Below are 14669 nucleotides of genomic sequence, written 5' to 3'. Positions count from 1 at the left end.
CCATCAGCATCTGAGGGCAGGTGGTTGTCAAAATAAGTGTGGTGGTTTGATTTCCCTGCCACATGCTGCATCCTATCTCTTCCTCAGGGTACCTTCAGCTTGCCCGCCCTGTGGGTGGCAGTTGATAGCGAGTCCCTTGGCATGCCTAGTTTGGCTAAAAGTCTTTCTCACTATGTGTTCAGCCCCTCCCTTCCTGGTCATCCACATCCTTAATACTGCCTTAGGGGCCATTTCTTATGTGCCAGATGACATTGGTAACATACTTCAGCCTGCTTATACCTACTCATGACTCTCCAAGGTCTCCATTATAAATAACAACTCACTGGGTAAAACTTGGTGAAGAAAAAAAGGGAAGAGAACTTTTTTTTTAACTTAAGAGTTTCCTGTTTTCTATTATTAGTAAATATGGGGGGGGGGTGATTTTAAAGCTACAGGTGTCCTGTTGTTGACATCAGAACTGAAATTTAAGCTAGAAAGGAGGTTCACAATACTTTCCTCATCATGGGACCAGGATGAGCCCTATCCTTCTTCCCTGGTAGATTAGGGTGATTGCTTCATGTTTGGGGGTTTCTGGCTTGACAGGAGCATACTGAGACACAGAGAACCAAGGCAGTGAACCAAGAAGCCATGGTTGAAAGACAAAGAGGTGGTTCCCCAGCTGCTGGGAAAAAAACTCAAGGCTCATATATAAAGCCCACAGATCCCCAAAACAAGCAGTATGGAGAGGCGGCACGATTAGAGTGCCAACCTCCAAGTCAGGAAAATCTGAGTTGGAATCTTGTCCCAGATATTCATTAGCATTATGAACTTGGATGTTATTTATCAGCTGCTCACCTCAGTTTCCCCACCTGTAACATGAGGATAATGATATAAACTACCTATAGAAACATGCTTTTAGAAATAGAAGTTGGTAAATTAACTCTGGATCTACAATCAGAAGGGCAGGACCTGAATCCTTGTTCTGCTTTTTACCTGTCTCCACAACCTTAAACAAATCCCTTCCCTTCTGTGAACCTCAGTTTCTTCATCAATACTATAAACTACAGAGAAGGTACCTAGAGGTAGTTGTTTCACCAAGGAGTTCTACGTGGCATGGAAATCACAGGTCCTTCATCAGTAAGACAGACAGTCCCTAAGCTCCCATTCAATAAATCCATGGTCTTATTAAGCAGCTATTATGTATAGAGAGGCAGTGTGCCTTAGTGGTTTAAAAACTGACTTGGGTTCAGGTTCTGTTTCTAAAGCATCCTGACTGTGTGTCCCTGGGCATAATCACTTAATTTCCCAGTATACCCGGCTCCTCTCTCAAACTCTTGAGTTACTGACGATGGCCCAAGTTACTATGTGCCAGGCACACAGTGAGAACTTAGTAGATGTTTTCCCTACCTAGCTTTGGATCTCCAGGCTGGGATTTCCCTACTAAGATCACAGGTCCAGAGCTGAATGTGAGGAGTAAGTACTCTGTGTGAGAGCTGCCCCAAGAATGGATAGAGGACGAGCCTTGGAGCCTGGATGTGCTGCAGCTGATCCTTACTCAGTGCCTTCTGGAAGGCAGGAAGCCTTTAACCTCTTACTGCCTCAAGAAATTCTTTTGTTAACAGTAGAAACTGCTGGTGACTTTCTGGAAGAGCAACTCAAGCTAATCCACAAACTTATTAACCTTCTAGGTGCCAGGCAGTCAGTACGAGAAGGACCAGGGATACAAAGACAAAATGGAACAGCCCCTGTCCCTGGAGCTTATCAGGGGAGACAAGAAGTACCCGGAAATAGGGTGCAGACCTGGGATAGAACTTCTAGGGGAGGCAACCCCCTTCCTCTCGCAGGTAGAGCTTATAGGCCCAGACTTTAAGACTTTGTTGCTCAGTTCTGTCTGACTCGACCCCATTTGGGGTTTTCTTGGCAAAGATAGTGGAGTGGTTTGTCATTTCCTTCTCCAGCTCATCTTATAAATGAGGAAACTGAGGCAAACAGCCTTAAGTGACCTGCCCAGGGTCACACAGCTAGGAAGTCTCTGAGGCCACATTTGAGGAAGAGGAGTCTTCCAGACTTCAGGCCCAGCACTTTATCTACTTGGCCATTTAGCTGCCCCTGTTTAAGACTGAGAATTGCCTAAAGCACTGGGTAGGTCAGAGGTAGGATTTGAACCCAGATCTTCCTAGCTTGCTCTATCCGTAACACTACATAAAGAAGAAGAGAGGGGAAAGAGAGAGAGAGAGAGAGAGAGAGAGAGAGAGAGAGAGAGAGAGAGAGAGAGGAAGGAGATGTGGGATGGAGAGAAGAAGAGAAAGAGAGAGAGAAGAGAGGGAGAAACAGAGAGACAGAGAGGAGAGAAAGACAGAGACACAGAGAGGGACACAAAACACATATAAGCAAATACAAGGTAACATTGGAGGGGGAGGCTTCCCACCAGGAACTCCCTACTCAGATGAAATCACAGGTCCTGACCTCCCTTCTCCTAATCCCTAGCTCCAACTAAAAGTGTGCAGAGAGCCAGGTGCCAGGCAGAAGGGGAAGAGCAAAGATACCTCCAGGTTCTGAGAGTTGTTTCTTTAGTCAGTGTAAATAGTGTTAAATTCTTGTTAATGTTTCACCTCTCAGACCTTGATTAGGAACTGGAACTGAGAAGGCCATCTGTACCAGATGGGTCTACTTCCTCTCCTCTGATTCTTTTCTTAACCCTCTACATTCTGGCCTCTGACCTCATTATTCAACAGAAACTGTTCTCTCCAAAGTTACTAATGACTCTTAGCTGCCAAATCCGATTTCCTTTTCTCAGTCCTCATTCCCCTTGACTTCTCTGCAGCCTTTGACACTGTTGATCCCTGTTTTCTCCTCGGTACTCTCTTCTCTCTAGGTTTTTGTGACGTTGCTCTCCTGGTTCTCCTCCTACCCACGTGTCCAAGACAAGAATGCCAGTCAGTCAATAAGCATTCATTAAGCACCTACTATGTGCCAGGCTCTGTGCTAAATGCTGGGGACCCAAAGAGAAGCAAAATATAGTCCCTTATCTCAGCTTCCAGTCTAATGAGCAAAACAATATACAAACAACTACTAACAAAATATAGACAGGATAGATGGAGATACACAGCAGAGGAAAGGCATTAAGGAGCAGAGATGAGGAAGGAGAGGATCCCAGACATGGCATGAGGGCCAGTGAAAATGTGCCCAGTTGGGAGCTTCTTGTATTAACAATAACAAGGAGGCCAGTGTCACTAGATTGCAGTGTACAGAGTGGAGAGTTAGGTGTAAGAAGACTGGAAAAGTTGGGGAGAGGTACAGGTAATGCTATGAGGGCTTTGAAAAATTGTGGATTTTACTTCGGCCCTGGAGGCAATAGGGAGGCGATAGAGGTTATCGAAAGGAGGTGGGGGTGATACGGTCAGACCTGCACTTGGTGCACAGGTCCACTCCACTTTCCCCTGTGCCAATGAAACTCAGACAGCTTCCCTAATGTGCTCAGAGCTGTATGCTCAGAGCTGTATAGCTGGTGTCAGAGGTGGGATTCTCTCTTGACTTTCAAATGCAACATTGTTTATGTCAGAAGGGACCTGGGAGGCCATCCAGTCAGTCCATGTTTGAAGAAGAAGCCTCTCTTCTGCTTTCCCTGGAAGGCTTCTGGTTTGGAGGAAGGCACACCTTCCCTAGGCAGCCGATTCTTCTTGGGGCTAGCTGTGATTCCTGGGAGGTTCTTTCCATCTTTATCAAACTTAAATCTGTCTCTCTGCAACTACCATGCATTATTCCTCATTCTGCCCTCAGGACTAAGTAAAGCAGTCTGTTCCCATTCCACATGACAGCCCTTCAGAGAAATGGAGAGAGTTATCACATTCCTTCTCCAGGCCAAGCATCCACAATTCTTTCTTTCTTTCTCTCTTTCTTTTTCTCTTCCTTTCTCTTTCTTTCTTTCTTTCTTTCTTTCTTTCTTTCTTTCTTTCTTTCTTTCTTTCTTTCTTTCTTTCTTTCTTTCTTCCTTCCTTCCTTCCTTCCTTCCTTCCTTCCTTCCTTCCTTCCTTCCTTCCTTTCTTTCTTTCTTTCTTTCTTTCTTCCTTCCTTCCTTCCTTCCTTCCTTCCTTCCTTCCTTCCTTCCTTCCTTCCTTTCTTTCTTTCTTCCTTTCTCTTTTTTTTCTTTGGAAGCAATCTGAGTTACATGATTTGCCCAGGTCCAGGCAGCTAGTAAGTGTCTGGGGTCACATTTGAATTCAAGTCTTCCTGCCTCCAGGGCCAGTGCATTAGCCACTGTGCCGCCTAGCTGTCCCTATCCACAGTTCTTTCAATAAATCCAAACAACATGAGCTCCAAACCCTTCACCACTCTGATCAATATTCTTGCTCTTCCTGAAGCATTGAACACAGTACTCCAGATATGCTCTGACCAGGGCAGAAGGACTCTCACCTCCTTGGTTCTGGACACAGAAACTCTGTCTACAGCCCAGAGTCCATTAAATTTACTTTGGGATTTTGGCTCCTGCACCACACTTTTGACTCATGTTGAGTTTGCAGACCACTAAGATCCTTCAGTCTTTTTCATAAGGATTGCTATCTCCTCTTCCCCTGATTTTGTACTTGTAAAGTGGATTTTTAAAAAACCTATATAAAATTTTACATTTATCTGGATCCCAATGGACAAAGTTTGTATATAACACAGATCCCTAGGGCACTCCACTGGAGATCATATTTTTATGTAGCCCTCTCAGCTCTGACATCCTGTATTCTAAGGGCTGTCCCAGCTCTGACATCCTGTGTTCTAAGGGCTGTCCCAGCTCTGACAGTCTGTGTTCTGAGGGCCCTCTCTGCTCTGACATCCTGCATTCTAAGGGCTGTCCCAGCTCTGACAGTCTGTGTTCTGAGGGCCCTCTCAGCTCTGACATCCTGTATTCTAAGGGCTGTCCCAGCTCTGACATCCTGTGTTCTAAGGGCTGTCCCAGCTCTGACAGTCTGTGTTCTGAGGGCCCTCTCTGCTCTGACATCCTGCATTCTAAGGGCTGTCCCAGCTCTGACAGTCTGTGTTCTGAGGGCCCTCTCAGCTCTGACATCCTGTATTCTAAGGGCTGTCCCAGCTCTGACAGTCTGTGTTCTAAGGGCCCTCCCAGCTCTGACATCCTGTATTCTAAGGGCTGTCCCAGCTCCGACAGTCTGTGTTCCAAGGCCTGTCTCAGTTCTGATATTCTGTCTTCTAAGACACACACCACCTCTCCCTCCCTCCAATCACTACCAAAGCCCCTTCAATCAATCAATAAACATTTATTAAATGCCTATTGTATGCCACACACTGTACTAAGCTCTGGAGATAAAAGAGGCAAAAGGCAGCCCCTGCCCTCAAGGAGTTCACAATCTAATGGGGAAGACAACTAATAAACAAATAGGCACAAACAAGTCATATACAGAAAAAATAGAAAATAACAAATAGAGGGAAGGTACTCGAATTAAGAGGGGTTGGGAAAGGCTTCCCGTAGAAGGGGGGATTTTAGGAGGGACTTGAAGCTAGAGAAACCAATAGGCAGAGATGAGGAGGGAGAACAAAGGGGGACAGCCAAAGAGAATGCTCCGAGCTGAGAGATGGAAGGTCTTGTTCTTGGAACAGCCAGGAGGCCAGTGTCACTGAATGGAAGAGTACATGTGATGAGTAAGGTGTAAGAAGACTGGAGAGGTGGAAGGGAGCTAGGATGGGAAGGGCTTTGAACGCCAAACAGAGTGTTTTGTATTTGGTCCTGGAGAGAATAGGGAGTCCCTGGAGTTTATTGGGGGGGGGTGTGGATATGGTCAGACCTATGCTTCAGGAAGCTTACTTTACTGGCTGAATGGATGATGGACCGGAACAGGGAGAGGCCTGAGGCAAACAGACCCACCAGCAGGTTATTGCAATAGTCTAGGTGTGAGGAGATGAGGACTGGCACCAGAAGGGTGGCAGTGTCAGAAGACAGAAGGGGGCATTTTCCAGAGATGTTGCAAAGGTGAAATTGATGGTCTTGGCAACAGCTTGGATGGGGGGGCAGGGGCAGGGTAGAGATAATGAGGAGTACGGGATGAGTCCTGGGTTGAGAGCCTGAGAGTCTGGGACTATGATGGTGCCCTCTACAGTAATAGGAAAGGTAAGACAAGTGGGGAGGGTGGGGGTTTCGGGGGAGAAATAATGAGTTCTGTTTTGGACATTCAGTTTGAGATAACTGAAAGGCAGCTCTGGTTCTAATTTGAGTCATTTTAACAATAATAACAAAAATTCTCTCCCTGCCCCCACCAAATTTTCTTTTTCTCTTTTAAGTGAGTAGTTGGAGGGCTAGGGCAAGTGGGAGTTGGTAGGTGGGAGTGGCTCTGTGGTTTCAATTTAATTCAAGTCAATAAACATTCATTAAGTGCCTACTGTGTACCAGGCAGGAGCTGTGCTAAATTTCATTGGAGTAGATTTCTTTTGGGAGGAAACTCCATTTCCCCATCCAGATTGATAACTCTTTTCTGCAATTTACAGCCTCAGTTTCCTGAGACGCTGAAAAGGAAAGTCACTTGGCCAGGGTCACACAGCCAGGCTGTATTAGAGGCAGGACTTGATCCTGCTTCCTTATCCCAAGGCTGCCTCTTTCTATCTCTGTCTCTCTCTTTCTCTCTCTGTGTCTCTGTCCTCTCCCTCTGTCTCTGCCTCTCCCACCCATAGATGCAATGTATCTATACAATTTTACAAGAAACTATACGTAAATAGTCAACATGTACTTTCTGCTTCCAGCTGTGTCTGCGTTCTCCCCATCACTTCTATGACCCAAGGTCCTGTTTTTCCACAGCAATCATTTGAAGACTATTTGAGTTAGTATGTATTAAGGTTGATCTGAAGTATGGAAAAGGATAACAAACAAGACCACTAGGAGGGGATAAAGAGCTCTAGAGAGCCCAAGTGTTTTTCTTTCTTGTGCCTCTTGGTTTCTCTTCATAACAGCTGATATTTATATGGGGGCTTTAGGGTTTGCAAAGTGTTTTGCATCTATTATTTTATTTGATCATTAAGGGAAAATTCCATTTCCCTCCTGTCAGAGGAGAATTATTACCCCATTTATCAGAGGGAAGAAACTGAGGAAGGATTGTTAAATAATCCCCCCCACACCCCCTTTTGTCTTTAAAAAAACACTATTATAGGGGGAAGCTAGGTGGCGCAGTGAATAGAGCACCGGCCCTGGATTCAGGAGGACCTGAGTTCAAAATCCAGCCTCAGACACATAACACTTAGTAGCTGTGTGACCCTGGGCAAGTCACTTAACCCCATTGCCTAGCCAAAAACAAACAAAAAAACCCACTATTACATTGAATGGTTATTTTCTTACAATTTGTTGCTTTTAACTTGTAAAATAAATATAAATATTTTTATTGGCAACTACTTAAGTTTCTTTCAGTTAAAGTTTTTCTTTCTCATTTACAAACTTTTTAATAAGGCATTATAATCACTTGGAGTGTAGACTTAGAATTTTCTGTTTGTGTGTTTAAAAATAACTGAGGAAATGTGGACACTAGAACTATTCCACAGTTATAGGACAAGTGTAATTTAATTGATTATAGGCAGAGGGTGAAAATTTGATTACTAATGATGGGCTAATATGGCATGATTTTCAGAGAGAACCCATAATCTGAACCCAGAAAGATTAAAAGAGAGCTATTAAAGGACAGATTTCAAAACTGTGTTAAAGAGAAATTGTAAAGTCTCTTTCCCCATTTTGCTGAGACAAGGAATATGGAAAATATACTATGCTCTCTACTGTGACTTACTATCAAGAAGAAGCAGTAGAGAGAATACGTTCTTTTCTCTATTATGATTTTCTGCCAAGAAGAAAAGAAGAGATTTCTCTGCATTGCCACCTGTGGCTGAGAGATAGAGGAGAAGAATCCTACAAAGAAAAAGATTTGAAGAGCCTTTTGCCAGCTGTAAAGTCAAGGGCATCATTGCCTTTTCCTAAAAGAACATAACACTGTTCTTCAATTGAAGACATCAGTAGGTCTGAAGCTGCAAGTGATGGATACTGCAGTTGCTGTTGAGGAGTTAGTCTGGGTGAGCAGAGGAATAGCTTGGAAGTAGAGAATCAGAAATTACCCAGTGGGTCAATTCATTTCACTGAGACCATATGCCCAGTGAACACAGGATAGATCAACTTAGCTTATCAGTGGAAGCATCTTTTCAGCACAGAAGCTATGTTCATCAAAGGAACATTTGTGAACAGTTCCTGAGACAGGAAGCGGACACTGAAACGTACAGTTCCAGAACAGTGAGTTTAACTGCTTATTGGTTTTGTTCACGTGGTATGCTTTGCAGTCAGGTTTCTGTTAATATACGCCCTCTCTTCCCCATAGATACTGAGTACATTGGTGATAGAATATGACACAAGTTTATGAAGACTGGATAGAGAAAAAAAGGGAGAAGATTAACATAGCAAGGAGTTTGGACCTCCTCCTTCCCTACTTATATAGAGCTTGTAGGTCTTAAGGGGAAGTTGCTATACATTCTAGCAACCCTGTGTTCTTTCTAAAATGGTAGAGGCCACTGACTCTAAAGTCAGGAGGTCCTGAGTTCAAATTTGGCTTAGACACGTGATGTTTGTTAGCTGTGTGACCCTGGGCAAGTCACTTAACTCTGATTGCCTTGCCCCCCCCAAAAAACAAATAAATAAAACGGTAGAGGCTATCTAAATTGCTGCTGTGATAGACCATAACTATCAAATATATGGTCCTCAAGCCACATGCAGCCCCAACACTGACAAGTGCAGCCCAAACCACTTTAAAGCATAATTGGGAAATGTTTAACAAAATAAATAAAAATACAATAAAACATAGATAATATTAATATATGTTTTTCTAAGTCAATATGCAGCCCACAAGGATTCTTATGTACAGTTTAGTGGCCCTTGTTTCTATCTGAGTTGGACACCATTGCTGTAGACTGTGATATATTTATTATTTTTGCATTTGCCTTAAATGATTATCTGTGATATTATGATTGTTATTATTGCTTTTGCTATCTTGTTAAATAAACGGGTAGGTTTAAGATCCAACGTGTTACATGGCTAATGTATTGGTAGAAATATGTTTAACATGACTGCACATGTATAATCTAAAAAAATAAAGGTGTTACTCCAATCAAGGACATGTGGTCATTAGCTGTTACACTGAGTTTTACTATGTTATGGTAGATCTTAATTATGATGTATTAGTGTTGTTACTGAACATTATCCAGGATACCTTTGTGGGGGTTAAGCCCATGTGTAAGTCACACTTGCCTTACAAATCTCTCACCATTCCTGCATAAGGAAAGTAGATCATTGTCCCTGTTTTTCACTCCAATGCGAAAATTTCCAATCTGGTCAAATAAACAAATCTAATTAGCAAGGAAAAAAAAAGATCCAACATGTCATCATTGTGAATATCTAGATTTGTGTAAATGGAAGCATACTTATAGGAGCTTGAGAGCTATAATGATGAGTTGTTGTTCAGTAATTTCAGTTGTATCTGGCTTTTGGTGACCATATTTGGGTTTCTCTTGTCACAGATACTAGAGTGGTATGCCATTTCCTTCTCCAGCTCATTTTACAGATGAGGAAATTGAAGCAACCAGAGCTAAGTGACTTGCCCAGGGTCACAGCTAGTAAGTGTCTGAGGCTAGATTTTAACTCAGAACCATGAGTCTTCCTGACTCCAGGCCCAGATAATTTAAGGTTGTCTTTATCCTCTGTGTCACCTACCAGCCCATAATGATGAGTAGAGAGAGTATATTCTCTTACAACAGGGTTACCCCTACAACCTTGAGAAAGTTTAAGTATGGTCATGTGGTGGTGGTCTTTTCTTGGAACCTAGACCTGAAAATGTGAGGATGGGCTAGCCAGCCCACAGAATGAATGTGTATGGAGGAAGGAGGAGGAAGAATCCATGCTAGAGTCAACTGTGATGTATAAAAAGTTCAAGAGACATAGTTTCTGGGTAATTAATCATGCTAGCAATAATTAATAAAAGGGGTCAGTGACATTCTCAAATGCCAAAAGACCCCTTATGGAACCCACTCGATGCTTATACATCCTTGGAGGAGTGGGTATTCCTGAGGGTGGCAAGTGACTCTGATTGGTTAACAAGTAATGAGAGAGAATGAATATTATAATGAGAGGTGGACCTATTCTAATGAGGGGCTGGGGGACTTGACTTTGATCACTCAGACCCTTCTGTGGTTTTTTTTTTGTTGGGGTTTTTTTTTTTTGGCTAGTTAATGTGGTAAAGTGACTTGCCCAGGGTCACACAGGTAATAAGTGTTATGTGTCTGAGGCCAGATTTCAACTCAGGTCTTCCAGACTCCAAGGCCAGTACTCTATTATCTACTGTGTCAGCTAGCTGCCCCTACTCAGACCCATCTGACTAGAACACAATGGGCCAGATTTTTATCCAGATTATATTAAGTTCTTTGTAAGTTTCTCTAGATGGGCAAGGTCTCCCACCCTGGATGGAAAGGCATACATCCCAGAAATTTGAGTTATCTCATCCATCAACCATGTCCTTCAGATGCTGGCTAGGCCTAGTAGAGAATGAGGATCTAGGAAGGGAAAAATCCTGGGTCTCTCCAATATTAACAAAGAGTTACTTAATAATCATTTCTCTCGCAGCCCCTGAAGGTATTACACTAGAAAGTCAAACAATGTTCCCAGATTGGCTCAGGTTAGCTGACAAGGAGGGGTATAAAAGATCTAAGCAATGATGTCTGTTGCTATGGGGCTGCGAGGTCAGAAATCGGTTTTGAACCCAGGTCTTACTGGCTTCAAAGTTAGCAAAGGTAGCACTGATATAGCCCTTTGAAGTTTGCAAAGCAACTTTCAGATATTATTTCATTTGATTCTCATAGTCCTTTGAGGCTTTACTTATTAATACAACTTTATACAAATGTGTGTAGAGAGACAGAGACTGGACCTGTAATTTCACCAATATGGGAAACTCCCAGAAAAGGAAAAGCAATTATTATGCCCATTTTACAGATGAAGAAATGGAGGCAAACAGGTTAAGTGACCTGCCCAGGGTCATACAGCTGTAAGTGAGACTAGATTTGAACTCAGGTCTTCCTAATTTGAGGCCTAGTGTGCCATCTAACTGCCTCTATTCACTATGTCAATCTATTTCTCATTAAATGTGCATGTGCACATATGTGTTCTATAACAAGTGGTATTGAATCATTTATATTCTTCAGGATGAAGAACACTTAATGTCACAAAATTCTGAGAAACAGAGGCATACATTCTTCCTTAATAGTATTTTTTCCTTGATAGTATTTTATTTTTTTGCCCCAATTACACATAAAGATAGTATTCAACATTCATTTTTGTAAAATTTTGAGTTCCAAATTTTTCTCCCTCCCTCCTTCCCCTCTGCACCCCTCAAGACAGCAAGCAATCTCATATAGGTTATACGTGTACAATCACGTCAAGAGTATTTCCACATTAGACGTGTTGTAAAAGAAGAATCAGAACAAAAGGGAAAAACCACAAGAAAGAAAAAACAAAAACAAAAGTTAAAATGCTATGCTTTGATCTGCATTTAGACTCCAAAGTTCTTTGTCTGGATGTGGTTAGCATTTGGAATTGCTGTGCATCACTGCCTTGCTGAGAAGAGCTAAGTCAATCATGGTTAATCATCACACAATGTTGCCACTGATGTGTACAATGTTCTGGTTCTGCTCACTTCACTCAGCATCAGACCATACAAGTCTCTCCAGGTTTTTCTGAAGTCCACCTACTCATCATTTCTTCTAGCACAATAGCATTCCATTACATTCATACATCACAACTTGCTCAGCCATTCCCCAGCTGATGGGCATCCCCTTAATTTCCAATCCTTGGCCACCACACAAAGAGCTGCTATACATATTTTTGTACATGTGGCTCCTTTCCCCATTTGTACGATCTCTTAGGGATACAGACCTGGTAGTGGTGTTGCTGGGTCAAAGGGTGTGCACGGTTTGGTTACCCTTTGGGCATAGTTCCAAATTGCAGAGTCATAAATTCTATTTGACTGAAATATAAAGTACACGGGCAGCTATGTGGCGAAGTGGATAGAGCACCAGCCCTGAAGTCAGGAGGACTTGAGCTCAGATCCAGCCTCAGGCCAAATACTTGACACTTACTAGCTGTGTGACCCTAGGCAAGTCACTTAACCCCAATTGCCTAAAAAAAAAAAAAAGAAATATAAAGTACAATTGAGTAGGGATCATGTGTTAAACTGATTTTATATTCCCATGATGCCTTGCACAGTACAAGGCACATAGTAGGTTAAGTAATGAATGCCTGTTGCCTACTAAGGCATGGCAGTCTTGGCTACCAAGACAGGACTCTTGCAATGTGGATTTTATCCAGAGCATATAGCGCCATCTAGTGTCACCCTTCATTAGTTCAGGAAAGTTAGTGTTTTCCATGAATTTGTGATTCCTCATCTGTTCAAGGCTTCCCTCCACTGTTACATATTATAATACCTCCATGTTTTCTCATCCTGTGTCCTTTAAAAACAAACAATCTTTACTTGTATTGATTTTTTTGTTTGTTTTTTATCATATATTCATTTCTGATATGATCTTCCCATCCTCCCCTAACCAGTGAGGCATCTTTTACAAGAGTGATTAAAAAGAGGGTAGTGGGGGTGAGGAAAGCAGTTCAGCAAAAGTAACCAAAGGGCCAAACAAGTCTGACATTATGCGCAATGCTCCACACCCATAGTTGCACACACGCTCATCCGGTGACTGATCTCTGTCTGATCCTGCATGCCCAGGGTGGCGTCCTTTATGTTATTTCTTGGGTCACTTGACATTTTGATTCTTTGCAATTCTTGTCATTCAATGACTAAGAGCTATGAACAACACCAGGAGAACGTTGGTGTTGCCCCGAGATTTTGTGTGACCTGAGATTACTGAAAGCACTGTGCAAAGTCCCAAATGCAATCCAGGCTGTTCTCTTCATTTTCAGCTCTAGGCCCAAGTCATTGATCATCCTGAGTGACAAGATAAATCTACTGACGGTGGAAAGAACATTGGATTTAGAGTCAGAGAAGCCTGGGTTTACTTACTACCAATGTGATTTGCTACCTGTGTGACCTGTGTGATTATCTGTAACATAAGGGGCTTGGACTCAGTGACCTCTGGGGTCCCCTTCTGTCCTAAATCTGTGATCAGATGATTAATGGATTAACTCTGGCTTAAAGAAGTCCCTTTTGGGAGGTTCCCCTGCAGACCCTTGCTTTCTATGACCTGGCTCACAACGCCATATCCCGCCAGCATAGGTGTGGCTACTAACAGTTAAGTCTTTATCTGGGCACCCAGTTTATGTTTTGTTTTGTTTTTTGCAAGGCAATCGGGGTTAAGTGACTTGCCCAGGGTCACACAGCTAGTGGGTATCATGTGTCTGAGGCTGGATTTGAACTCAGGTCCTCCTGACTCTGGGGCGGGTGTTCTATCCACTGCACCATCTAGCTGCCCCTACACCCAGTTAACACAGTGTTGTCTCTCCCAGATATAAATGCTGATGGATATAGGTTGTCCATCCAACTGTATGTCATAATCTGAACAGTAGACATTTTTCATCCATTTGTTTGTCTCTGCGTGGATGGTCAAGTCAAATTCTTAAGTGATTACCATTCTCAGAGACTCAGAAATGTTCTGGAGTTTGATGCAACCAGTACAGTGTCAGCTGCAAACAAGAACATTTTGAGAACCACACCACTCACAGGAAGTCCCTCTTGAATTTGAATTTTATATTGGATCTCCTCCATCACAGTGGTGAGCACCTTTAGAGAGCATATATCTCTTTGTTTTATATGTTATGAGACACCCAAGTGTAGCATGAGACATCTCTAGACTCTTCTTCCCCCATCCTTCTCCAAGGGAGGCTTTAATTTCTTCCAGGAGGAGAAGTAAGAGGTGGAGACTGGAGTCCACTCTGCTCTCCTCAGAGGGAAAGGGTACTAGGCTGGAATTATATCTGTCTTCTTATTGTTAGTTTAAACGATGTGATTTTCAGGTTTAGACTAACTTCTGATCACTTATTAATGGGGAAAAGAGGATATGTGTTAACTGGATGAGTAATAAAAGTACACACACATCAGTGGGGTCTTGTGAGCTATGGTTCTGAGAAGTAGCTAGGGGACACAATGCATAAAACTCTGATCCTGGAGACAGGAAAAATCTGAGTTCAAAGTTAGCCTCAGACAATGTTACTAGTTCTGTAACTCTGGGCAAGTCACTTCACCTCTGTCTGCCTCAGTTTCCTCAATTGTAAAATGAAGATCATAATAGCACCTACCTCCCAGAGTTGTTGTGAGGATAGAATGAGATATTCTAAAGCACTTAGCACAGAACCTCACATACAATAAGTACTTAACAAATGTTTGTTCCCTTCCCTTGCTAACTCAGAGAATACATCAGACCTAATGGTAGCTTTCCTGTGGAGACCCTCATGTGAGAAGGGATACCCGCAGTGGCTGCAGGAGGATTTTACAGACCACTTGAACAGAAAAGGGAAATAGAGGAGGAGTCCAGAAAACATGATTCATCTGGCAGACATGATCTAATAACGATTGGGAGAACTTTAGTTTTCTATTCTGGACCTGATTCAAACCAACAAGAGTGAACCGGTTGTTGGGATGGGAATGCTAGACCCTGTAGAGGAAGTGATCATTCCATCTTAG

Source organism: Phascolarctos cinereus, unplaced genomic scaffold (assembly GCF_003287225.1).
Source record: "Phascolarctos cinereus isolate Bilbo 61053 unplaced genomic scaffold, phaCin_HiC Scaffold_726;HRSCAF=1367, whole genome shotgun sequence".
Lineage (NCBI taxonomy): Eukaryota > Metazoa > Chordata > Mammalia > Diprotodontia > Phascolarctidae > Phascolarctos > Phascolarctos cinereus.
The sequence above is the reverse complement of the archived record's forward strand: the minus strand, read 5'-3'. Positions refer to the sequence as shown.